Raw genomic sequence first — 26,162 nt, 5'->3', positions numbered from 1 at the left:
CCAACACCTTCCCTACTATCCACGGGGACTGGAGTTGGAATAGTAAATTAAACTATTCACTATCCAGCGCCCCAAAGCACTATGCGTTGTAATGGTATGCGTTGTAAAAGTTGCGTCGGAATGGCATGCGTTGTGAAAGCATGCGTTGTGATGTCATACATCCATGTCCTTGCATTAAGTGCAGCTATATGGTGTTCGTGAATTTAAGAGCAGCAGCATAAGCAAACATGCATGTGTAGATTTGCTCATTCGAAAATCTGAGTGATTGAAAGTTCACTTTCCATACAACCACTCCCCTCCCCCCAACTCTGGAAGAAGGTTTACATCTAATGCAAAGAGAACAATTGATAGACTGAATGCTGGACACTGCAAACATGCACCCCCATTCACAAAAATCAAGGTTTAATCCATTGTTCTTTTGCTCACCATACCACCCCAGTTTGGACCCATTCATACACAAATCAGTCTGGACCCTGTGCCTCATGGGAACAGTCCAGACCGGACTGCCAAGCCAGGTCCTCCCTATACTGGAAACAAGCATTCTAGGACCGGTTTCGGTATCACCCCTTATAAGCCAGGCTAGCTTGAATCCAGTGGTGCAGTGAGCACGGGACCCACGTTTGGGCATACCCTTCCCACTTGGTGCAACAAATGCAAAAGGAACAATTGATGGACAGAATGATGAACAATGCAAACATTCACCCCAGTCACAAAGATTTTGCATTTGTCACCCTGAGTGGGATGGGTATGCCCAGATGTGGATCCCATGCTCTCCATGCCACTGGAGACAAGCTACCCTGGCTGATGAGGGGTGAAACCCGAAACCGATCCTAGGATGCTTGTTCCCAGTCCAGGGAGGACCTGGCAGTTCAGACTATACTATTCCCATTGGGCCCAGGGTCAAGACTGATTGCACAAGGCTGGGTTCAAACTGGAATGGCATGGGGAGCAAAAAAAAAACGATGGATTTAAGCACAGATCTCTGTACTGGGGTGAATGTATGACATTGTTCCGCATTCTGTCCATCACTTGTTCTTTTTGCAGAAGGTTTACATCTGCCATTGTCAGGAGTAAATTGCCAACATTTCTCAGTATGGGAACAGATAAGAGAAGAGTTGTTGAAAACCCCTAAAATATGCAAGTTCATAGGTTTGCACAGACTCCAAGGGGCATCCTAACCCTGGACTATTGCTTACCACCACCTCCAGCCCAGTATGTAGATCTGCTGAATTGTGATAACATAAGGGGATTGCAATTGCAAGTATTCAATCACTACTATGGTATGAGCCCTGGCATATTCAGAGATGCTATATCAGAGCTCTTATATAATAGGATTGCTGCTATAATTTGTCACCGCACTACAAGGCACCAAATGGACAAGTGGATTTTGTTACAGGACAAGTAGATTTATGAAGCAACCTGCCCCATAGACAAAGATATTTTATTAAATTCCACACCCCTGAGATGTACGCGCAAAATAAAGATCCTTGTTATGTTAGTTGACAATGATGACCTTACCAGTGCATAAGATGCCAATTGTCACTAAGAAGCAGCTGGGAGTAGTTAAAGCGGGGGGGATGCATACAGCATTAACAAGGAGCGATTCTAGAATGTGTAGCTCCTTTACTAAGTGTTGTTATATTGCTAATAATATAAAACTTGGTTTCTGAAGATTGGGCCAAATATTTATTTGAGCTATACCAGACATCTTTAGGTTTCCCACACTAGGTTATTTTTTTGAGCCAATGTGGAAATAGCGACTAAACTTACCACTAATAAAATTGTGTGCATTATTAGGTCCCATAAGATTATTCATGCTGCAGTCCTGGATGGAATGTATAGGGTGTTAGATAACCAGCACCGACAAAGCCAATATGCTTTGTCTTGTTGATCTACTGGCTTTGCCAGTGCTGTGCTGCAGAGACAAAAAAAAAGCAAGTAACCGCTTCATTCCACTGCATATGCATGATCACTAGGCATGCATACACTAGCAGAATGACCTGGGTAAACACTTTCTTAGCTACCCCAACCCACATAAACCGATCGAATATGGCTGAGCCACTGGGAAACACTAAATTGGCCAAGATATTATGGCTAAAAGAACAAGAGAAAGCTGTGTCTTGTGTGATCAATGCTGAAGACTGTATGTGGAGTCTTTGCTGCTGCTGAGTGGTATAAATGTATGGAAGATCATGTTCTAATCTAGAGGGTGTGAAAAAAAAAAAACTGGTGGTAGGCAGTGAGCGAGCACTGTTGTACCTTCTTTGAGATCGTTCGTGAAGGTGTTGGCTGAACTGTTGCTGTACAGTGAGCATGTGACTGCTCCAAGTGAGAAATGTGTGCCGCCTCATGGTTTGAAGGATAGGATTATCAGTATGGCCTACAAGGGGCATTTGTTGCAAATCTGACAAAAAAAGCTGCATGAGAACTTTGGGTAGCCTGGGATGGATGAGCAAGTCGTGCAGTTGGTAGAACAGTGCGACCAGTAGAGAGAGTGAGAAAAAGCTCAAGACAGGTCTTCAGGTGATCTAGGGAAACCATGTAACACAGTTGGTTTGAATATTATAGAACCCATGTGTACAAAGAGGGGAGAGGTCAAGAATGCGCTAGTGTTGGTGGATGTGTACTTTAAGTGGTTGATTGTGTAGTTTGTTTCAGAAGTGACTACGAAAAACCACCATTCTAAAAAGAGGGGGAGGTAGAGGAAGAGATTAACCAGGTTCGCCCTCCACAGCATTAAGTATACAACAAAGATCTGAACGTTCAGATCCAGAAAACCTGGCTGACTACAGAAACATGACACCTTTCGGTCTGTTTCAGAACAGGGAAAAAAAAAAATTTCTTTATAGTCCCCTCACTCACCGGAGTTTCCTTACGGTGACATGCTTCATCATAGGGGCTTCCCAACCCGCTGCGGGTTGAGGCGTGCTACGACTATCGATATTGCGTAGGAGCACTTTATTGTGAAGACTATGTGTCGTGTGGTATGAAGAGGGGGGGTGAAGTGGAGTGAGAAGGTTTAAAAATATCCTACTAGTGAGCTAAACTAACTTTATTCAGGCTCCTAGCGGGTACATTAAAAATGGGGTGGATTACTGGGTAATCTGGTTCTATTATGAAAACACAGTACCCTGGTAAAGAGTCAACTAGTTTCGAGCTGTACCCCACAGCTCTTCTTCAGGACTACAACAGGGTCCAGCCCTGTGAGTGCCACTCCAATCAAAACATGAAAAGTATGCCTATATTAATATATGAATATACATACTCTTTTTCTGCAAGGCTTTGGCATATCTGCAAGGAAAACATATCCAATGTTATTTGTTCAATGCTCAACATATTGGTGAAGGTGTTACCAATATACTGTCACTATGAAGGTCACTAGACACTTTAATATGTAAAAGCAATAGACCTGTCATTAATCATGGTACGGGTTGTATTTGAGCATTGAACAAATAACATTGGATATGTTTTCCTTGCAGATATGCCAAAGCCTTGCAGAAAAAGAGTATGTATATTCATATATTAATATAGGCATACTTTTCATGTTTTGATTGGAGTGGCACTCACAGGGCTGGACCCTGTTGTAGTCCTGAAGAAGAGCTGTGGGGTACAGCTCGAAACTAGTTGACTCTTTACCAGGGTACTGTGTTTTCATAATAGAACCAGATTACCCAGTAATCCACCCCATTTTTAATGTATCCGCTAGGAGCCTGAATAAAGTTAGTTTAGCTCACTAGTAGGATATTTTTAAACCTTCTCACTCCACTTCACCCCCCCTCTTCATACCACACGACACAGTCTTCACAATAAAGTGCTCCTACGCAATATCGATAGTCGTAGCACGCCTCAACCCGCAGCGGGTTGGGAAGCCCGTATGATGAAGCATGTCACCGTGAGGAAACTCCGGTGAGTGAGGGGACTATAAAGAAAAAAAATTCTTTCCCTGTTCTGAAACAGACCGAAAGGTGTCATGTTTCTGTAGTTAGCCAGGTTTTCTGGATCTGAACGTTCAGATCTTTGTTGTATACGAAAAACCACCATCAGAACATTACGTTAAGTTTTTTTAAGAGGAGGGGTACCCTGTCTCTTGATCACAGACAATGAGACAACTTACCTCATGAAATTAGGGCATATTTGGATATGTGTGAAGTGACACACCATTGCACAGCCCTTTTTAATCCTCAAGCCAACTGAATGGTAGAGAGGGCCAACCAGGTGATCATGGGTGCCATTCTGATGGCAAACCAGTGTGGCAGTGATGTGGAAGTGGTGGTGGATGGCATAATTTGAGCTCATCGCTCTACAGTAAATAATGTAACCAATATCTCCCTGCTCGAGAGGATGAGGGGAAGAAAGGCTGCGACAAAGTGGACACCTGCACGATTACCGGAAAAGTGCAACTAAACTAGTGCGGAAGGTAGGAAGAAAATCCATTAGGACTCTGGTCAGGGCTGGTGATTGGGTAAAAGTCCAGCGTGGCTGTGGTGGTTTGTCTAAATTCTGAGGATTACTTTGTGTTGGAGAATGGCAATAAGTGGAATCTTCGGAAAACAGTACTGTACTGCAAGGGGGACAGTATGCCAAGGGCAAACAAGCTATGTTGGCTGATGACTACATTTTTTTGTGTTTTTCACCCCTTTGGTGCTAAGGCAAAACCCGCATTTACTCTAATTTCCATTGAAATGACATGGTCAGCTTGGCTGCAGTGCATGACGAGCTGACCTTGTCATGAGCATGGAAGTGGTTAAGAGTGCAAACTAGATCTGAGGATATTGAGGATCAGAACGCTTTAAATGATCACCAGTTTTATTACAGATGGACACATTCATTTTTGATAGGCACGGCAAGATTGAGAGATTTGGCCAGAATCGCAGGATGTGGAGCCTCGAACCACGTTCCCCAGTTTCGAAGTGGACCGCTCTAGCCGTAAGGCTACAGCCTCTAAAATGTCACTTGTTTTGTGAAATGTGCCTTCGAGGACGGTGGATGTGATGTGAGTGGGTCATCTGGGAATGATGAAAGACTAGGTTCTGGTGCTGAGGGTTTTGTTAATGGGGACAGTGAAGTTGAAACTACAACCCCGGCTGGCGTTATGGATGGTGTTCCCGTCAGTGCAGGGGGAAGTACGCCACTCCAGAATTAGCAGACTGCCACATTACCTGGAGGACTATGTCCAAGAGTTAGATTCCAGCATGGGGGATTTAGTATCATATGCTTTATTTAATTCTGTTCTTTGAAAGGCGGGACGGCTTCCCCGTCGTTGTATGCACATCTTCGGTGTTAAGTTTCCTTTTAATTCTATTTCTCTCATTTTGGTTTTAAGGGTAGAAGAGATGGAGGTGTGTAGTAATGTGGGTGGGTACGCGGACTTGCTTGTGTCAACATGGGTAGAAATCTCACCAACAAGGGTTCTGCAGAATGCATCTATTGTGTGGGGAATCTACTCGTAAGTTGGAACTGAGACTGGCGAGAGTAGGCTCACGCTTTCTTTTGGCTTCTTGACTACAACATTAAACTTGTAATTACTCCAAGAGGATATGTACTCAGCATACATTATAGCAACAGTATCTTACATTAATAACTGCATTTCGAAGCAGGCCTTGCCATACAAGCGTAACTCTAAGATCTTACAGTTTGACTGCTTGAAAACATTACGCAACACAGTGAAAACAAATAAGTTGCCCAGTGTCACGCAGGCATGTCATGCTCCGGAAGCTTCCCTTCCTGTGCCCATGTGGGATCAAGGTAAAACCAGAGACTTATTGTTTCTAATGGTCAGCAGCGCAGAGGGCAAATTTCGGTTACATTCTGAACTGTTATGCCACAACGTGTACGGCTTCTCAACCTCTGACAGATTTACTAATGCTCAACATGCAACCTGTGAGTTGAACTCGTGCTGGTACAGACTATTTCCTTAGAGGTCTAGGGAGTGTTCGTTAGAATTATTTGGTATTTACACAATTATGGATCTGCCCCACTCACTAATGTCGATACGTTTGGTGAACCGTAAATGATATCGCAAGTTCAGGCACTAACTCGGGACTACTTCATAACCTGTGTGGAAAGAGAACTGTTTTAGTAGAGCACTGCAGCTTCAAGAAGCCTCTGCTTCTTCATCGTCAGAAAACAGCAGATCTTGAAACACCATTGTCTTCATAAATTTGTTTTATTATTTAGCCTGATGGGCGAAATTAACTACGTATACGGGATCACATGCAGGCCCTTGCACGCTGCTCTGGCAACTTTTATCTACAAAAAGGAGTCATAGAAACAACGACAGAACAATGCTCATGTTAGTGTTAAAAACAACATGTAAGGTCGGTGCCTCAGTCCTGCCCAGGTCCAGTGATGCGCTTATCACGATACAAACGACGACCGACAAAAACAAATTTAGAGGCGAAACTATTTGCAATATTTTTAAAAAGATATAGGTCAACCTTGAAGGACAGTGTGACCCTCTGCGTATTATCACGTGTGTGCTCCACTGAGGAGATAACGCCCCCCTTCCTCCCCCAAAACCCCTCTCACAACTCTGAAGGGCCCCCTTTGGGGAGGGAACCCGTGTCTGAGGCATAACAGGTACATATAGGCAGCTGTCAGCGCGTAACGTCAAGTGACTCCCTAGTCCCCAATTTGGAAACCACATGTACATTTACGGGCAGACCTTCAGTCGGGAGGAAGCTGTGGGCCCCTGAGGGTGTCTGCAGTTCAGCGAATTCCGCTGCAGCGCCACCCCCTAGTCACGCGCGCTGCTCCCCGGGCCTCTCCCCTGGGCCCGGCGTACGTGCGGCACGGCACACGCCTGCACTTACAGTATTGTTCTCTTCCTGCACCGCCCGATCAGAGTCCGCTGCAGTCGCCCTCAAAGTCACTTTAAGGAAGCGGAAGAGCGTGGTCGGAAACCGGAGCCTGGTCGGGGGGAGGGAGTGGGGAATGGAAAGAGGCGGGCTCTAGGGCTAGAGCGTAGCGGCCATGTTGGGAAGAAGACTACCGAGAAAGCCTTCGCACGAACTGCGTCACTGAAGCTTAAAACATTCGTTGTATTCTATAAATACAATTTTTTATTATACGGATGATAAGTTTTCAAGCCCTGCAAAATGTAGTTGGCCAAGGGGGCGTCGTGTAAATAAATACCACAATTCTCATAACATAAACCGTACTATTGGTTGACACTGCAAGTGCTCTTCGCATACGTTAAAACTGTTGCTTGGTTCTTAATGCTTCGACGGCTCTTCTTTTCGAATCCTGAGTGACTTACGTGGATCACACAAAAGCCGTTGAAAAGCTGACATACAGGCTTTCTTTTATGTCTACTGTCCTGAAATGGAGACCACCGAGCGAAACCCTCGATACCAGCACCCCCCCCCCTTTCCCCCGCTCCCCAGAACAACGAGAGCGCACGCGGTAGAGACACGGAAGAAGGACCAAAAGCCATCACCTTGATCAGTGTGCCCTAACCAATGCAGCAGGGTACCCGTCCGAAGCGCAGGATATTTTAAACCAGTAATTGCGGATAGCTAGATCTATAAATTAGCTCAGATGGTGTTATAAACAATGATATTGTTAAAATATAATATCTGAAAATGCCGTGCATTTATTCACCCGTTTGTTTATCGGGTCTCCTAAGTTCTAGTCTGGAAAACGCTATAAAACTATTTGGATATTCGTTTTTTGAGCACTTTTTGTCAATGGCATGGAAAGGTGTTATTTCCGTGGCGGTCGGCTGTGACCTACCACCACCAAGCCACCTCGAACGCGCACATGTTCAGTAAATTATTGTTTTAAAGGCAGAGATATTATCGCCCGTTTAATTTGACCTCCTCTTTAAGCACTTTTTCCGACAGCAGAGTTCTTTATTTCATTTTGAGTGCTTTCTTTTCCTTCCATCAACTGGACCATTTCTCCGTCAGTCAGAGAATGCGGAATGTCCATGAGCCGGTAGGAGCAGATGCCCAACTACATCCCTTTCGCTGATGGGAAATACACTCACGTGCAGTCGGTAACACTGGCTGTAGACCCTTGTTTAGGCTGGCATTTCAGATTGTTTTTCGTTTATTTGATATATTGGAGATCAACGAGTCAGATATAATATGTGCTAGTCGGAACGCATCTCTGTATTTATTTTGAATTCATGCATAATATTTTAGCACGTCTTAAAGTATTTCTTTCTTCTTGTAAACGTGCATGTACACTATTCGTTTGCTTTCCAGTACTTTCGACATTCTATACAAAAAGTAATGTATTTTGTCGCTTGTGACCTTGGTTTTCTAACACCAGGAGGTGGGAGCGCATTGCTAGGATATCGTAAATGCGCACCTCTGAATGTGACCACTCCCCTAACGCCAGATTGAGTGGTTATTGCTGTACAACACAATGGAAACCCCGCTCCCTCCCCTATACCTCTGACGCAATCCTGGACTGCCTTACCGAGTTGACAGGCTTGTAGGAGGCACATCGTGAGTAGTCACTACGCTGAAAGGGAGAAAGCTGGGATCGAGCCAGGGATTGGGTGAGTACCAGAATACACAGGAGGACTTTGTCCAATGCAGAGATCCCAGATAGTTTTTAAGTACAATTTGAGTGTTTTAAGCCAAAAGTTGGCTAAGACTGAAACTGCTTCAAGGTATTAGATACGCAAACTCTGAGCAGGACTTAAAGTACTTGAGATCGTGACTGTGCTCAAAGGTTTGAGGGTCTCACCCTAGCAATGCGACCTAGTGGGTTTGACATCAATTGTGGTCGAAAGGGTATTCTTTTCATTCGCCCCCACCCCCCTCCGTTTCTCCTCATAATTTCCATGCTATTTGACAGCTACGCCAGACCCCCCATTGTATTTACTAATATTGACAGCATTTTCCTCCTTGTCTATTTATTTCGCCATTTTCTCATGAAACTAGGTGTCCTAAAATGCGACACGTGAAGCTTATTCTAAGATGCCCGAACGTCTGTGTTTGACAGTGCGTGGAAAGTGTCATGCATTCATCAAATGACCGCGGTTTCAGATATCCGAGTGAAACTGCGCTCCAGTATTTGAAACTTGCACCCAATGTGCGCTTCTGTGCTCCATATTTGGAGGAGGGTACTCCATACAAATGTAGGCATAGATAGTTAATAGGGGTATGAGGTGGAAGCAGGCGACCAAGCGTTTTCAAATCTGTATTATAGCATGCGCACATCACATTTTAATAACGCTGGTTAAGGAGCTGACCCTCCGAATTCCGCAACCTGTTTAGCTGCGTTTGACCTGGCATCAGCTACACCCGACTCAGCACACAGACAGACTTACTAGCCCCTCTTTCACCCAAACCTTCGAAGTTTGAAGCCAAGTTCCCAAAACAACCTGATTTTAGGGCTTGAGTAATTCTTTTAGTTCACTAATCATTGTACAGCACCTCAAGTTCGAGGTGCTTAAGCGGCTTACATTTCACACTGTCAAAGAAACAAACTTACAGTAAAAGTAGCCGTGACGTTTCGCGCAAATAAACGTTTGTGCAAAAGGTGCATGAACCTAAGTACACGTCCACATTAGTGGAGAACGAACATTTACCTACCAGTCTCTCTCTTACTGACAACGAATCGGTGTGTGAGCTTGTTGGATGCTATAAATATGATCTGGGATTCCATACAGTCACTGGTTCTAAATTCAAAACCAGCTACAAGCATGAAGATTACGTCAAACGTACAGTACTTATGTATGGGTTGTCAGCGTAATTAGGTTTAGTACATGGCCATCAGTTAAATTTGCACACTCCGCATTCACATTGTAGATTACAGTTTACATTTAGCAAATTCTCGGAGCTAGAGCCTCTCACAGGCTATCCAAAAGAAGGCACGTATATACAGTTAAACGATCTTCAGTTTACATTCAATCAAGGTGAACCGGGACTACATTAGTGAGTGCATTGTTGTTTTAAGTGAAAACTGCCAGTCGAACAGTCCGGTTTAAGGTCCCCTGCTTTTTGTAGTAAATTCACAGAAACAGTTTGAACAGTCATAAAAAAAACCTCCCTTCACGGGGTGTGGCACTATGGAATGCCCCTTTGCCCTTTCGTCTCCTGGGAAGTTATTATCTCACGTTGCCACCTAGAAACATTCGAAAGCTCTAATTTTCAAATCTGTTTTCTAAACCGTGCTTTTCTAAAGCTCTTTTCGTCTAGTGTTGTTTCCCCTTCCTGAATATTCTTGCAGTCATATGTTTCAAGCATCGTCATACCCTCATTATAAACCCCTATTATACGTTCAAGAGCACACCAAGGAGAAAGCAATGTTGTATTGGATTGATAAGATGCCGGATACACTTCAATAAGTACCATTCCTTTTAAGGTTGTAGTGGCTTTCAGGATGTGCACCCGCCAAGCATGGATTAGTTCAGGGAGTAGGAATCTCGGGCAACCAAGACTGATTACTGAAGCATCTTCAGTCATCGCGCATCTGAAACGGACTGCTTAACAACATTTCATTGTGGGAACTATTAAGCATACTTAAGTGATAAAATAAAACGGAACAATAACCATATTTTCAACGTGCTATTTTACATTTTTGTTAAAGCAGTTACTGTGACTGCATGTATTCCTCTGCTTTGCATTTCCCTGGACTAGTACTGTAGTGTAGCCTTGGAAAGCAGTTCGTTCATGCTAGTGAATGTTTTTGTCTGCTGTGCCTCTTCTCTGTGCGAACACTGTAGCCATGAGCTTATTTAATATTTGAAAGTATTGCTTTTTTCCTTCAATATGCAAATACACTTTGTTCAGTATACAAATGCAATCTTTACTAAACATTGCTCATCCTTCAGGATGACACATTAGCCAAGGACTTATTTATTGTTTTAAACCCTTTTCTTTTTTTCCAACATGAAATTTTACTTTTTTTTAGTAAAGCTGTTAATGTTAATGTTAATGTTCACGCAAAGGAATCATGGCGCTATATCCCAAGAAGACAGTGTATTGATTACGGGAACCAGCCTTATACACATGCGCCAAACGCTTTCTTAAACAGCCAGGTTTTCAATGCATGTCTAAAAGTTTCAATTTTTGTGAGAAAGCAGTATGCAACAGAAGAGAATTCCAGGCCTTAGGAGCAAGTATTGAATACCGCCATCCTCCAATTCTTTTTGCGAGATCTGAGTACCACTAAAAGGATAAATATTGAATTAAAGAGGTCCTTGGATCCCAGTACTGGATAGTATTGCCCAAATGTGTGCAAAAAAAGTTTCAGAGGAGGTTTACTTGAGACTCTGGACCCCTTTAGCCTCAAAAATAATTCATACAAACAGTTCTTTGAGTAAATACTCCTCCATTTACATTCGAGAGAAGCAAAGAAAGAAGAAAATTCAAATCCTTTTTTAGGTCTCGGACCTCGTGTTTTTTGCAGTTTTTAAGGCTTGACGTCATCCGTCACTCAACTGCTAAATACACGCTCCCGAATCGCAAAAATGGCGGCGCTTTTGTTCTGCCATTTCCCCCCGACCGCCGCAGCAAGAAGTCGCTGAGTCCTCCGCCCCAGCTGAGTGCTTGTTTAAATCTCCCACTTCCGTCTAAAATGTTGGCATGTATTATTTTATATTTGTACTGCGTGCTGCTGGACAGGCTGCCTGTGATAAAATAATTACTCACATCTGCTCTGTGTATCCTTGCATAACAACGCAGCTGAGCTGAGTCCACAGCAGGATCGCGCTGTGACCCAGCCTCCTGTCGCTCCAGCCTGTGTGCTTTATAAATACAGGCTGCGGAGTAGACCACAATGAGAGTGCTGAACAGAGCTCTGGGATAGAGCAGCGGGTTAGGGAGGGTCAGAGGAGTAAACTTGGGCGCACACTCATAGCGTCTTCACGAGCAGGACTCCATGATGACATAGAGTGATTGCGTGGTATTCAGTCTACACCTTCAGTACACAGTACCTTTAACCTAACTATAACTACACCCGGACTATTTATTGGACGCCGCCCTCCTCACCGGACTGCCCTCATCTAGCCCTTGCACTCAGCTGTGCGCCTTCCACAGCAATATCCAACAGTTCATAAAGTACCGGGCATCTGCACTGGATTAAAGCCCGTACAGGCAGCTCGAGAACTAGCACCGGAAGAACAGAGGCGCGTCACTTCACTGTCCCCTCCATCCGATGGCAGCCCAGAAGCTGGGGAAGCGGGTGCTGGGCAAGCTGCACTCCTCCCCGTGCATGGGTAACCAGTCCCCGGGGGGCCATGGGGGCATCCAGAAACGCTGTTATTATTCACACAGCTCTGATGATGCACCACAGGCACGGGCTGACACAGTTATTATTCACACAGCTCTGATGATGCACCTCAGGCACAGGGCTGCCTGCTGTTATTATTCACACAGCTCTGATGATGCACTTCAGGCACGGGGCTCACAGCTGTTATTATTCACACAGCTCTGATGATACACCTCAGGCACGGGCTGACGCAGTTATTATTCACACAGCTCTGATGATGCACCTCAGGCACAGGGCTGCCTGCAGTTATTATTCACACAGCTCTGATGATGCACCTCAGGCACGGGGCTCACAGCTGTTATTATTCACACAGCTCTGATGATACACCTCAGGCACAGGGCTGACAGCTGTTATTATTCACTCAGCTCTGATGATGCACCTCAGGCACGGGGCTTACAGCTGTTATTATTCACACAGCTCTGATGATGCACCTCAGGCACGGGCTGACGCAGTTATTATTCACACAGCTCTGATGATGCACCTCAGGCACAGGGCTGCCTGCAATTATTATTTACTCAGCTCTGATGATGCACCTCAGGCATGGGGCTCACAGCTGTTATTATTCACACAGCTCTGATGATGCACCTCAGGCACAGGGCAGACAGCTGTTATTATTCACACAGCTCTGATGATGCACCTCAGGCACGGGGCTCACAGCTGTTATTATTCACACAGCTCTGATGATGCACCTCAGGCACGGGTTGACGCAGTTATTATTCACACAGCTCTGATGATGCACCTCAGGCACAAGCTGACACAGTTATTATTCACACAGCTCTGATGATGCACCTCAGGCACGGGCTGCCTGCAGTTATTATTCACACAGCTCTGATGATGCACCTCAGGCACGGGCTCAGAGCAGTTATTATTCACACAGCTCTGATGATACACCTCAGGCACAGGGCTGCCTGCAGTTATTATTCACACCGCTCTGATGATGCACCTCAGGCACGGGCTGCCTGCAGTTATTATTCACACAGCTCTGATGATGCACCTCAGGCACGGCGGGGCTGACACTGTTATTATTCACACAGCTCTGATGATGCACCTCCGGCACAGGCTGACGCAGTTATTATTCACACAGCTCTGATGATGCACCTCAGGCACGGGGCTGACACATTTATTATTCACACAGCTCTGATGATGCACCTCAGGCACGGGCTGCCTGCAGTTATTATTCACACAGAGTGTTGAGGGCAGAGTGTTGAGGGCAGAGGGCAGAGTTTTGAGGGCAGAGGACAGAGTGTTGCGGGCAGAGTGGTGTTGCGGGCAGAGTGGTGTTGAGGGCAGAGTGGTGTTGAGGGCAGAGTGGTGTTGAGGGCAGAGTGTTGAGGGCAGAGTGTTGAGGGCAGAGTGCAGAGTGTTGAGGGCCGAGTGGTGTTGAGGGCAGAGTGTAGGGGGCAGAGTGTAGAGTGTAGAGGGCAGAGTGGTGTTGAGGGCAGAGTGGTGTTGAGGGCAGAGTGGTGTTGAGGGCAGAGTGTTGAGGGCAGAGTGATGTTGAGGGCAGAGTGGTGTTGATGGCAGAGGGCAGAGTGTTGAGGGCAGAGTGTAGGGGGCAGAGTGTAGAGTGTAGAGGGCAGAGTGGTGTTGAGGGCAGAGTGGTGTTGAGGGCAGAGTGGTGTTGAGGGCAGAGTGTTGAGGGCAGAGTGATGTTGAGGGCAGAGTGGTGTTGATGGCAGAGGGCAGAGTGTTGAGGGCAGAGTGCAGAGTGTTGAGGGCAGAGTGTTGAGGGCAGGGTGGTGTTGAGGGCAGAGTGTTGAGGGCAGAGTGTTGAGGGCAGAGTGTTGAGGGCAGAGTGTTGAGGGCAGAGTGTTGAGGGCAGAGTGTGGAGGGCAGAGTGTTGAGGGCAGAGTGATGTTGAGGGCAGAGTGGTGTTGATGGCATAGTGTTGAGGGCAGAGGGCAGAGTGTTGAGGGCAGAGTGTTGAGGGCAGAGTGTTGAGGGCAGAGTGTTGGGGGCAGGGTGGTGTTGAGGGCAGGGTGGTGTTGAGGGCAGAGTGGTGTTGAGGGCAGAGTGTTGAGGGCAGAGTGTTGAGGACAGAGGGCAGAGTGTTGAGGGCAGTAAATGCGTCGGTTTGTGAACATATATATTTTGAATATTTTACAGTATCCGGTTTCCACCAAATTTGTCAGGGCCAAAGTGCAGGATTAAACAAATCTGTACATTTCCATTCAGGTGATCGTTTGCTAATGCCTGGTACTCATTTTAGGTTTCACCTGTATAGCACTTGCACTGTGCTTGAGAAAACGATTGTGTTTAATATAAACCTACAAGGGACTTATATCCTGCCTCACTCTCTCACAATATACTACTCACTCTTTCACTTTTTAATACTCGCTCTCTAATACTCTCTTTACTAATAACTCTCTCCTACTCACAATCAACTACTCACTCTACTACTTACTCTGTGTGTGGGTGCTAATGCAATAGGTCTCGCATATGCAAACGATTACGCTATTGGCAATGTAAATGACAATGCCATTTGTTTATGATTTAAAAAAAAAAAAAAGTCAGGAGCAATGCCAATAGCTCTACCTTTAATAATGCCGAGACCATTGCATTGTAAATGCTTGTTGTGTTTATTTTCAATACATCCTCTTTAAAAGAATCCAATTGATTCTGAATCTCAATGAAACAAAGGATGTCAGCCGACACGTGTTTCGCCCGTTGGGTCAAGTCGACCTGGGCTCTTTCAAGGCTTCGGGTATAATATAGATGTGCAACATGAAGAATGATACATATTTTTAAACGGGTTGTGTCAGTTCAGGTTTCAACATTTCTTGAGCATATTGTTATTTTTGTTCGGCGAGTCAGGAGTGCACGGTCCCGGGCTAAATCCTGTCTCCTAGCTTTAACTCAAAAGCTAGGAGACTGGATTTAGCCCAGGACCAAACAAAAATAACAATCTGCTCAAGAAATGTTAAAACTGAACTGACACAACCCTTTTAAGAATATGTGTCATTCTTCATGTTGCACATCTATATTATACCCGAAGCCTTGAAAAAGCCCAGGCCGACTTAACCCAACGGGCGAAACACGTGTCGGCTGACATCCTTTGTTTCATTGAGATTCTCAATCAATTGGATTCTTTTGAAGAAGATGCATTGAAAATAAACACAAAAAGCTGCTTAAACAGGATTTGAATTTTCTTCTTTCTTTGCTTTTCTCGAATGTAAATGGAGGAGTATTTACTCAAAGAACTGTTTGTAACCACTAAAAGGATAGCCTTGGATGTGTGTAGTGGCCTTGTTGGGACATATCTCGTTATCCGAGGACGACTGCTTATTTTTCTGCTGTTTTTCTTCCCTGCGCTAACACAATAGCCATGGAAAGCAGTTAGTACCATACCATAAACATCCTATATAATTACAGGCCATACCATACAATGGCAAGCCATACCATCCTATATAATGCATACCAGACAATGATAGTCTATACCATATCATCCCATGCAATAAAATACTAAAAAATAACATCCCATACCATACTGTACAAGAGGCCATATCATACTATACTATACAATGACATACCATGCCATAGAATAACAGATTATTTCATACCATACAATAACAGACCATTATTTACTACACAGTAACAGGCCATACTATACCATATATTGGCAGGCCATGCCATACAATACGACGGGCTGTGACTTACCATAGTATGGTATGGTATATATATTGATATATCATACCATACCATACTATACAATAACAGATCTTGCCATACCACACAATCATAGCCCATATCATACTATACAATAACAGGTCATACCATACCATACTATTCAGTAACAGATGGTACCATACCATACTATTCAATGACAGGCCATACCATATCATACTATACACTGACAGGCTATACTATAATGCAGCTTAACTAAAAAGACAAAGTCAATAGATCTCACGTAGGCAAGGCCTATTACTTTTGTCACCGTTGGTCATACAGTTACTCCTTGTTTCAAGCGAGAAACCTTAACCTTGAGTGCTTTGATCTCAGGGTGGTTTGGCACAAAAAACCTTACATCTACCACCCCACACACCTTTGCATTATACATCACTGATACAGACAACAATGCCACTTCTATTGGTTGCTGTCAGTGCCTGTTTTTCATCCTTCTCTTTGTATATTCTACCTTTTGTTCTACTTACTTCTAATCATGTCTCTAATGTTATGAAAAATATGCTCTGTGGTATTCAACTGGTTCCTATCCAAACAACTGATGAAAATTAGTTGTCAGTTCAATAAGTGATTATTGTAGGAAATTTAAATTGGGGTACTGATTGAGGGGGTGAAACCCTACTCAAGCAGCAACCACAATTCTTGTCAGGGTCAAACTCAAACCCAAATTAACCAGTGTTTAACACTCTAGTTGCTTCACACAAAAGCAGTCAGGATTAACTTGGAGCAACGTGTAAAGTATTTATGCAGTACACAAACAGACATAAAGTGGAAACCAACACAGGAAAAATGCCACACCAATTTAGAAAACTAGAGTAGAATTTCATAAAATAAGAAAGCCCAATCAGTAGAACTGGAGATATGCAATTTTAAAGATTTATGGTAAGTATAGCACCTAAAAGCACAAAGCACCACTGGTGATTATCTAGTCATGTGAGACGGGGTAATAGTCACACAGTCAGGCCGACTGCAATTGAGTGCGGGCCGGATACGGTGGTGGTTCCTGTATCCATCCGGCCAGCAATCCATCACGTTTGGCCTGAAAGTCCCATTGAAAAAGTTTGTGGTGGAGGAGGCAGCGAGGAGCAGAGAGAGCGTTGCATATGGTTGTCACTTTTGCACGAGTTGTATGCCGGGTGTCGCAGACAGTCGTCACTGTAGTGTGAAGATCCTGTCAGCCGTCTCGGATGGTTAGTATTGGAGATTCATGCTGGTGGTCAACGTAAGTTATCAATGCTGCAGCACTTGGCGCGAACCTGCCTATTAGTGAAGAGCTCAAAGCGTCATGATTTCTCCCTTCCTTCAAGGAGGAGTTCAACTGATGTCACATTAAGGGTTGAGGCCTTGAGGGGCACCTCTTGGGGGTCAGGTACTTAAGCAGAAACCAACGGGGCTAAGACAGTAGGCTAGCTAGGCAGATGTATGGATGCCTTTGGAACTTGTTGTGTCCCTGTAACTCTAACAGGAGGTGTGTCAGTTGACCCTTGGTGTCACTTCAGCCAGGGATGAACGGTGCAGGTCCGGTTTTCCTTCTCAGCAAGCGGGGAAGCCTTCAGCAGCAGGGCATCCTTCTTCTGTTGTATCCACAGGTTCAGGAGTGTACTGAAGAGTTAGGTCTGAGGGTCCAATATTTTTACCGGGCACCCACTTTGAAGTGGTAGAAGCTTCTATATTTTGCCTCTCCAGAGGTGTCTGGAATTTCCTGCCTACTTGCCCTGGTCCCAATCGGTTTGGGGGTATAGTGTGCTAGTGTGAAGTCCTTTGTTTGTGCTGAGGCAGCCCCATTAAATTGCAATGATGTTAGGTGACAGCTCAGACCCCTCATCCTGCCAGAGATGGCCCATCCTGCCAACACCCAACTCTCTGTTTTGTGGCTGTCTAGGAGGAATACGCAAAGGCCAACTACACCTACTCATGTGAACCAGGACTAGGCTGCTGGCACCAAACAGGACAAGAAAACGCCAACTTTCCAAAAGTGGCATTTTCAGAGTTGTGATTAAAGATCAGACTTTACCATTAAAGTAGGTTTTAAATTAAGGGAGGCGTGGCCTGGTCCGTGGCTAAGAAGGCAGCACACTTCTGAGCTCCGGCAGGCCTCTGATGCATCTCTGGCAACAGCCATGCCAGTACCGCCAAGTAAGATGTGGTGAAGTGGAAGGGGTTGGGACTTGAGGGGAGTTGTTTCAAGCACTTGGGCCCCCACAACAAGTATCAATGCAGCGGCCCCGTACTTGAGCGGATCCAACGATCGCACCAAAGATGGCAAATACATCTGAAGCATCAGGAACGTTGAGGTCTCCCTAGCGGGCATATTCATAATGGCACCATGAAACTTAACGGGACAGGAGCAAAGGGAGCACAGTAAGTGCTTACCTTCCTTAAACCTGACCATCTCAGTCATAATTATTTTGATGACCCTGCAGCTACCCTGCCCCTGTGTTACTTCTGAGATGGTGATGCCCACATTGGGAGCACCAAATACGGACAGCAGAGGGTGAATATTTCCCACATGGAGGGCCTTTGAGCTTGCTTGCCCAATAACTGCTTCAGGAATGCTGTTGGGACTGATGAGACACCCCCCTATTTAGGTGCAGCCTAGGCAGCGCTGTCGCTTAGCGACCTGTGGTAATTGCTTTGTGGAGTTCCAACTCCACCTGTTACTTGCTTTTGTTTATCACTTGTCTATGTCAGTGTCCTTCAAAAATCCTTGCTTGGCAGTGGTCAGTCCTACCTCTTTGTCCATCCTTTTACTCTTCTGTTCCTCCCATGCAGCAGGGACTAAGTACTGTCCCATCACACTACAGTTCTTTGTCTGTTTTTTGGGGGACTACTTTTTCTTTTGGTTTCCTCCTCTGTTTCTGTTTGCCTTTGTGTAGTTTCCCCACCATAGTTGATTACATTTAAATATAGTATTCCTCCCTCCCACCTCTTCTTAATTCCACAGTTGTATTGGGGGTACGTACCTCTTGCGCCACACCTCTAGCTTCGTATGTTATCTTTTTTAAGCTTTTAGCAATTTTCCATGTCGAATGCCATTTGTTTTTTATTTATTAGGATGTTGGGTTTTGGGCATTATTTTAAGGAGTATTGGGCTGGTTTAACGTTTGTTTTACAGCCAATGTGCGTCTAAGTTTCCCGCTTGTTGGGCTTTGTTTTACGGAGGATTGGAGTAGTTTAACGTTTGTTTTACAGCCAGTGTACATCTTAGCATCTTCCAAGCTCTGGAAGTTAAGCGCATGAGCAGCTTTCTGTGGCCATCCGGCACCTCCTGTTTGATGGCAGCTGTCACCGCCCTCTTGTGTCTGTTCATGGTGGTATTCGGACCCTCCAGCCTTTCAAGATTCACGAAAAAATTGCGAAATCGGCTGATTAGTGGATGGCCGTGATATCTGCTATTCAGGCCGCTAAAAAGGTTTCCCAGAAGAAAGGAAAAAATCATGGCTTCTTATTGGTTGCACTCGTGCGCACGTCACTGCGTGCCACTGTGCAGCCTTAAAATAGCTGCTTCTTAATGGGCTCAAGTCCATTGCTAACTTTTACATGTCTTCTCTGTCTTCAAGGAAATGGTACGAGTAGTGTGGTTGACGGGGTACAGTTTTGCGGCCTAGTGTGCGCCTGCTGAGCATAGTTGGACTCGTCTTTATTGACTGGTTTCTCTTCTTTAACGCCGAGCCACGGCTCCGAGTAGGGGTGGGGGCGAGGGGATTGGGGGTCGGATGTACAGTCTTGACATGTGGAAGTATCTTTACCTGTCTGGTAACCCTCTATCCCGGGAGGGCCTTGATTTATTCAGCTATGTTTTGTTTCTCTACTGGAAATGTTCTCAGGTGAAATAATTATTTATATCCCTTTTGCGCAAATTTAATTGGTTGTAACATCAAATATTTTTGGAATCTTAGCCTTCAGCGGTATTTTCGGTGTGACCGAAGTGTAAGTTAAAAATATATGTGTGATAAGCGTAGCTTAGAAGATGGTATATTAATGGAACAGTCGCGATCGTCTGAAATTTAAAGTCGATCATCTTTACAGCGTTTACAAAACCAAAATGCTTCACGATGGGCAGTTAAAGTTACGCTAACTTTGCTAATGTGGGAGTTGACTAAGCACTGGCTAGAAACCATCAGCTCATTCGAGATGTTTTGCACCCGTGGGTAGTGCATATAGACATTCAACTGTGTCTAAAGGGGTGTTTCATTTTCTTCAGCACGGCTAAGGATGCCACTTGTGCTTGAGCTGATTTAAAAAAAGAAAAAAAGTCAAGCTTTATTTCCTTTCGCAAAGCCTTAGAACTCGTCTCTTTAACCTATGATCTTTTCGGTTATTAGATTTCTGCCCTGCTCATGCCCCTGTTTCCTTTCTATAAACTTATTTTTCATTTCTAATATGTACTTTATGCTAGTCCAGCATAGTTTGCAGCTGCCTGTGCCTGTAATTGACGATCCACTAGAAGTTATGTAACAGTTACTCTTTGCATAGGGTGTGACGCTGTGCGGTACCACATCACCAATATGTGGCAGACTGTCATCAGTGCAGATATTGACAAATAGGTGAAGGTGCAGAGCTCTGGAAACCACTGGCTCAAATTAAGCCCTGCTACTACCCTCCAACAGTGCTGCTGGACTGGCAAGGAACACTGCAGTGCGTGCTGACTGCTGGACGTGCAAGAAACTCTCAGCATGTGCTGTAAACCCATAAATTATTTTTAGCACAGCTCCCTCCCCCCCAGGTGTGCCTGGGGGGAGGGAGCCCTGCGGAGACAGCCCTGACCATATCCACCCTTATTTTGCAGAGGGTGATAAAATGAGTAATGATCACTTCCAGAACCAGCAGTGTGTAGTACATTATAACAAGTTATCGTTCTAGTCTTCCTTAGAATACCTGTACTTTGTGTTCTGTATTCTCTGTATGCTTGCTTAGTGGATTCTACTTTGTGGCAGTTGACTGTTTGCTGCTGCACTGGAAGGTCTGCTCTTTCCTTACTGCTTATCTACAAATAAAGAACCTACTTACCAACTTCTCATCTCCAGCATCATTACTACAATATTTTGGCGACTTTTTGTTAGTGGACCCATCGACTTCCCCGGCCCAGCGAACCAAGAGTCTAACAGAGCAGACCGATCCGAGATGAATTCGTGCTTCCAAAGCGTTTGAACTTTACACGGAGTACATCAGCTGACACACCTCGTCTTCTCTACCAATCGGCAAGTGAGAGATTAAGTGTTTGATGTCTTTCTCTTCTCTTGTCCGCCTACCTGAGTTGACGGTCACTCGCTCCAGCTGCTTCTTGCACCTGTCGCTCCTCCTCTCCCAATGATGACGTATTGGAATGCTCAGAGGAGTTAGCGATTGTCTGCCTGATGTACGCTTGCCTGCGCTCTCAAGAGTCCATGTCAGAGTCCTTATCTGTGTGACGCTGTCTCCTGTCTTGACACGTCCGCGCTACAAGCTACGCTCCTACGTCTGACGTCTTCACGCTTAGGAAGCCATCTTGAATCACCATAGTTACCGATTCATCTCCAGCAAAGCAACGACGATGCGCACGTCTTTTGCGCATTCTTATCAAGTAAACCTCTATTTTACTCAATTTTAAAAACGAATTTTGCTCATACACTGCCTGCAGATATTAACTATATGTTCAACTTTAGTTCTTGGGAAACTCGTTTTCATTTCGTTTTTTTTCACTGACTTGCTTGAATACAGTTACAGCTTAAATATGTCAGAACAGGTGGCTTCACATAGTGGTGCTGTAGTTTTACCGCCTAGCTTTCTATCCAACCCAGGCCAACCCAGTGTATCATGGGAGGATTGGTTCCCCATGTTTGAGAATTATTTGGATGCTTTAGATGCGCAAGAATACTCTGCAAAGCGAAAAAAAGCTCTTCTCCTGAGTTCACTGGGTAAGGAGGGCCAACGCGTTTTTAGATTTCTGCCACAGGCGCTTCAGGCTGGTGCACAAGCTCCTGTTGACGAGTATAGAGAAGCTATTTCTCGTCTTGAGGTAAGATATGCAAAGGAGGAAAACCTTGTGATGAACAGATATAAGTTTTATACCAAAAGTCAGAAGACAGGAGAAACCATAGATGACTTTGTCTCTAGATTGCGGGAAATGTCTGTTAAGTGCAAATTTGGAAATATGACAGACGAGTTAATTAGAGACCAGCTAATAGTACAATGTAATAATAAGAAAATTCAGGAACGTCTATGGGCAGCGAAAAATCCCAATCTTCAAGCAGCAATTGACTTGGCAAAAGTTGTGGAACAATCTGAGGGATGTATGAGGGAACTAGAAAAGAGGACTACTTCGAGTGACATTAGTGAAGTATCTTGCCACTCTCATATGTATTCTCCACAAGAGGATGATGATCAAGAAGATATTGCTGTTGTCAAACAGAAGAAATTCTTCAACAAAAAGACGTTGAACGTTAAGAGTCAAAATAGTTTTAGACCTCTTCCTTCAAAACAATGCATTAGATGTGGTAGTTTGGGTCACACATCTGACTCGAAATTTTGTTTTGCAGCCAAACAGGAGTGTATGAAATGTGGTAAGATAGGGCACTATGCTCGAGTTTGTAGGAGCAAAGCTCGTCCATCTGTCTCATGTGTAAGTGATATTACAGACACTACTGATGATAATAATAAGGTTTTAGTGGTAGAAAATGTTGAGTGCTCTCAACACGAAGAGCACAAGAGGAGAAATAGACCTAAAGCGTTTTTCACTATAAATGATAAGAATGTAAATTTGATGGTGGATACTGGTTCACGCTACACCATTGTACCTAATTCTCTTCATATAGATACGTGGGGATTAGGTACACTTCTTCCGAAAGATATTTCTCCTGGTGGGTATCAAGGAGAACCCCTAAACATTCTAGGCTATTTTGAAGCTAATATAAAGTTTTTGACGAGACAAATTTTTGGGAAAGTATATGTCTCTGAATCTGGCCCAGCTATACTAGGTTGGGTACACCAATATGACCTTTATATAATTGTTAATCCTCGTGCTGATCCCCAGGTCATGGTTGTGGAAGATATGGAAATACTTCCTATACTTTCCAATTTTGAGAATGTTTTTGGAGAGAACTTAGGTCGACTCAAGGGCTACTCTCATAAAATAATTCTTAAACCAGATTCGATTCCTGTCCAACACAAGGTGCGACGCATTCCTATTATCATTAGAGATGATGTCAAAGCTCTTCTTGATAATATGTTAGCGTCTGGGGTTATTGAGCCTGTAGAAGCTTCTCCTTGGGTTTCGCCTATTGTCGTCACCAAGAAATCTGACGGCAAGCTCCGGTTCTGTGTGGACCTCAGGTCGCTTAATCATTGTGTTGTAGCCGACACTTTTCCCTTACCAAACATAGCTGAATTAGTTACCACTCTAAATAGTGCTAAGTTCTTCTCCAAGCTGGACTTGAGGAGTGCTTATCACCAAAATGATTTGCATAAAGTCTCCAAAAGATTGACAGCATTCATCACTCCTTGGGGTACCTATCAGTTTACTCGACTCCCATTTGGCCTTAAATCAGCGGCTAGCGTTTTTCAACGCATGGTTTCAAATCTCTTTGAGGGGGTGCCTAAGGTTGTTTATTTCCAGGACGATATCCTGATTTATGGGCTTACTGAGGATCAGCATAACTCCACTCTCAAAGTTGTTTTGGAAAAGTTGTCCAACGCTGGTCTCACCCTACGCAAGGACAAGTGTTTGTTTGGGGTGGATGAGGTGGATTATTTAGGGTACACCATCACCTCCTCTGGCATCAAACCCAAAAGAGCCTTGTGTGAAGCTATTCGCTCTGCGCCTGCTCCTTGTGATAAAGATCAGTTGCGCTCTTTCATGGGATTAATAGAATACTACTCAAAATTTGTGAAACGTTTTTCTGGTAAAACTGCTTGCATAAGATCTTTACTTAGACGTGGTGTTAGTTTCATCTGGGGAGCGGAGCAACAAGAGTGTTTTGTAAATATCAAAAATGAAATTTGTGATGCTGAAATGTTGTCTCCCTTTGATGTTCACAATAAGTCAATTGTCACTGTGGATGCCAGTGCACATGGTTTGGGTGCCATGCTATCACAAATGAAGGGAACATCAGAAGTTACAGTGGCCTTTGCTTCTGGAACGCTCACTGACACTGAGAAAAATTATGCTGTTATAGAAAGGGAAGCGTTAGCTGCATCTTGGGCTGTGGAATATTTTCGCACATATCTTTGGGGCATGAAGTTTACTTTAAGGTCTGATCACAAACCACTCATTAAAGTCCTCTCACCTGGTGGAGCGGGAAAAGGATCAGCTCGATTGATGAGGCTTGCAGCCAGATTGCAAGTGTTTCAATACACTTTGGAATATATTCCTGGCTGGAGGAATGTCCAAGCAGACTGTCTTTCAAGATTGTCCCTAGATTGGCGTTCTTCTCATAGTATGATAGAGCCTTTGAAATTAGATGATGTTGCTGTGGCATCAGTTGAAGATGCTGTCTTTGTGGGGGAAGGTGTTTTTTCCTCTAGTGATTGGTCTAGAGAGATGGAGATAGATGCTACTCTTCAAGATGTCATCAAACTAGTTAGGTTAGGGTCTAGGCGTGAAAGTTCTGTTTCCGTTTCCGTTAGACCTTACATCAAGGTCTTAGATAAACTTTCTATTGTCGGAAACATCCTTTTCAAAGGGGAGAAATTCGTTCCACCCTTTGGATTGAGAAATAAATTACTAGCGTTAGTACATGAGGGACACATGGGCCAGACACTAACTCAGAGGCGTGTTAAAGACCACTTTTGGTGGCCTGGAGTAGACTCCCAGGTTGTTAATTGGATTGAGAATTGTCCTCTATGCACAGAAGGTGAGAAACGTTTGAAAACCGGTCCGAAGGTTGTTCCTGGTGCACATATAGTGGGTCCTAGCCTGCCCTGGCACACAATCAGTCTTGACTTTATTGGCCCCATGGGTGAGTTGAGTGAAAGTGACAGATTTGCCATTGTAGTCGTTGACATTTTCAGTAGGTGGTTGGTGGTTCATTTCACAAATGACATCACTACATCGAACACTATCAGATTTTTGGGGAATCTTTTCAAGGAAGAAGGGTTACCTTCTATCATTATCACTGATAATGGTCCCCAACTCACGCCCAGAGACATGCAGGAATACTTAAAAGAATGTGGAATTTCTCACCATCGCACGTCCTTGTATAACCCGCAAGGCAATGCTGTCTGTGAGAGAGCGAATAAGGTTGTGAAGGGTATTATCCAGATGGCTTTCAGTGGTGGGCATATCGTCAGGAAAATGGTAAATGAAATGTTGTGGGCATATCGTACCACTCCCTTGGTAATTGGTGATTTGTCTCCTTTTCAATTAATGAGAGGACGTGATCCTGGAGTGAAATTGTTTCCTTCATGGATGAGGGATGTTGTCACCTTGCAGTCTCACAGTGATTCTGTAGGTGCTCAACAAAAGGATGTTGGGGGCTTTCCTCCACAAAGCTGTGTTAAAAGTTCTCCTTTCTCTGTAGGAGATTTGGTCAAAATTAAGTTGGGAAGGTTACAGAAGGGTTTATCCAAATTTAAGGGGCCATTCAAAGTTAAGAAAGTTCTCAATCATTGTGTTATACTTAACAATGGGGAGTGTTGGAACTTTAGGAGAGTTGCCCTCTATAAAAGGGAGAAATCTGTTACTGCCTTGCCTCCTCAGCTTGACAATGATTCTACTCCTCACATTCCTGATTTTCATGCTTCTTCTACTAGTGGCTACGTATTAGCAAATGATACTCCCATGGAGCCAACAGTTCAAAATAGAGTTAGCACCTCTGGAGGTGGGGATGCTCCTGCCCTTTTGCAGACCTTTGCTCCTGTTCAAGGTGGTTTGATTTCTACACGCTCCCCTAGGTCTAGAAGGCCTCCACCTACTTGCAGGATTTTGTGTTAAGTTTTTTTTTTTTCTCTCCCTTCATTGTTTAGTTTCTCTTAAAAAAAAAAGAAAGGGAGAAGATGTGTAGTACATTATAACAAGTTATCGTTCTAGTCTTCCTTAGAATACCTGTACTTTGTGTTCTGTATTCTGTATTCTCTGTATGCTTGCTTAGTGGATTCTACTTTGTGGCAGTTGACTGTTTGCTGCTGCACTGGAAGGTCTGCTCTTTCCTTACTGCTTATCTACAAATAAAGAACCTACTTACCAACTTCTCATCTCCAGCATCATTACTACACAGTGCTTACTTAATTTGTAATCAAATAAGTGCAGGGCTCAAAGTTTTTCTTATAAGCCC

The 26,162-nt window shown here is 44.3% G+C and overlaps 2 protein-coding genes across 3 annotated transcripts in view; one reads left to right on the top strand and one right to left on the bottom strand.

The window, feature by feature from the left end:
- COX6B1 (cytochrome c oxidase subunit 6B1) overlaps positions 1–6,951 on the bottom strand; it is a 158,100-nt gene extending 151,149 nt beyond the window's left edge. Inside the window, exon 1 of one of the 2 annotated variants that reach the window (XM_078655315.1) lies at positions 6,813–6,951. The gene's annotated coding sequence lies outside the window, so the exon portion shown is untranslated. Of the gene's footprint in view, positions 1–6,664 lie in introns of both variants that reach the window. The other variant, XM_078655316.1, reaches the window with a different exon arrangement.
- Positions 6,952–8,373: 1,422 nt separating this feature from the next.
- The window catches only part of LOC144770627 (cytochrome c oxidase subunit 6B1-like), a 147,338-nt gene continuing 129,549 nt past the window's right edge, over positions 8,374–26,162 (top strand). Inside the window, exon 1 of the mRNA XM_078655314.1 lies at positions 8,374–8,509. The gene's annotated coding sequence lies outside the window, so the exon portion shown is untranslated. The remainder of the gene's footprint in view (positions 8,510–26,162) is intronic.

The sequence above is a fragment of the Lissotriton helveticus genome, chromosome 7, assembly GCF_964261635.1.
Source record: "Lissotriton helveticus chromosome 7, aLisHel1.1, whole genome shotgun sequence".
Taxonomy (NCBI): Eukaryota; Metazoa; Chordata; class Amphibia; order Caudata; family Salamandridae; genus Lissotriton; species Lissotriton helveticus.
This window is presented reverse-complemented; position numbering and strand designations above follow the sequence as displayed.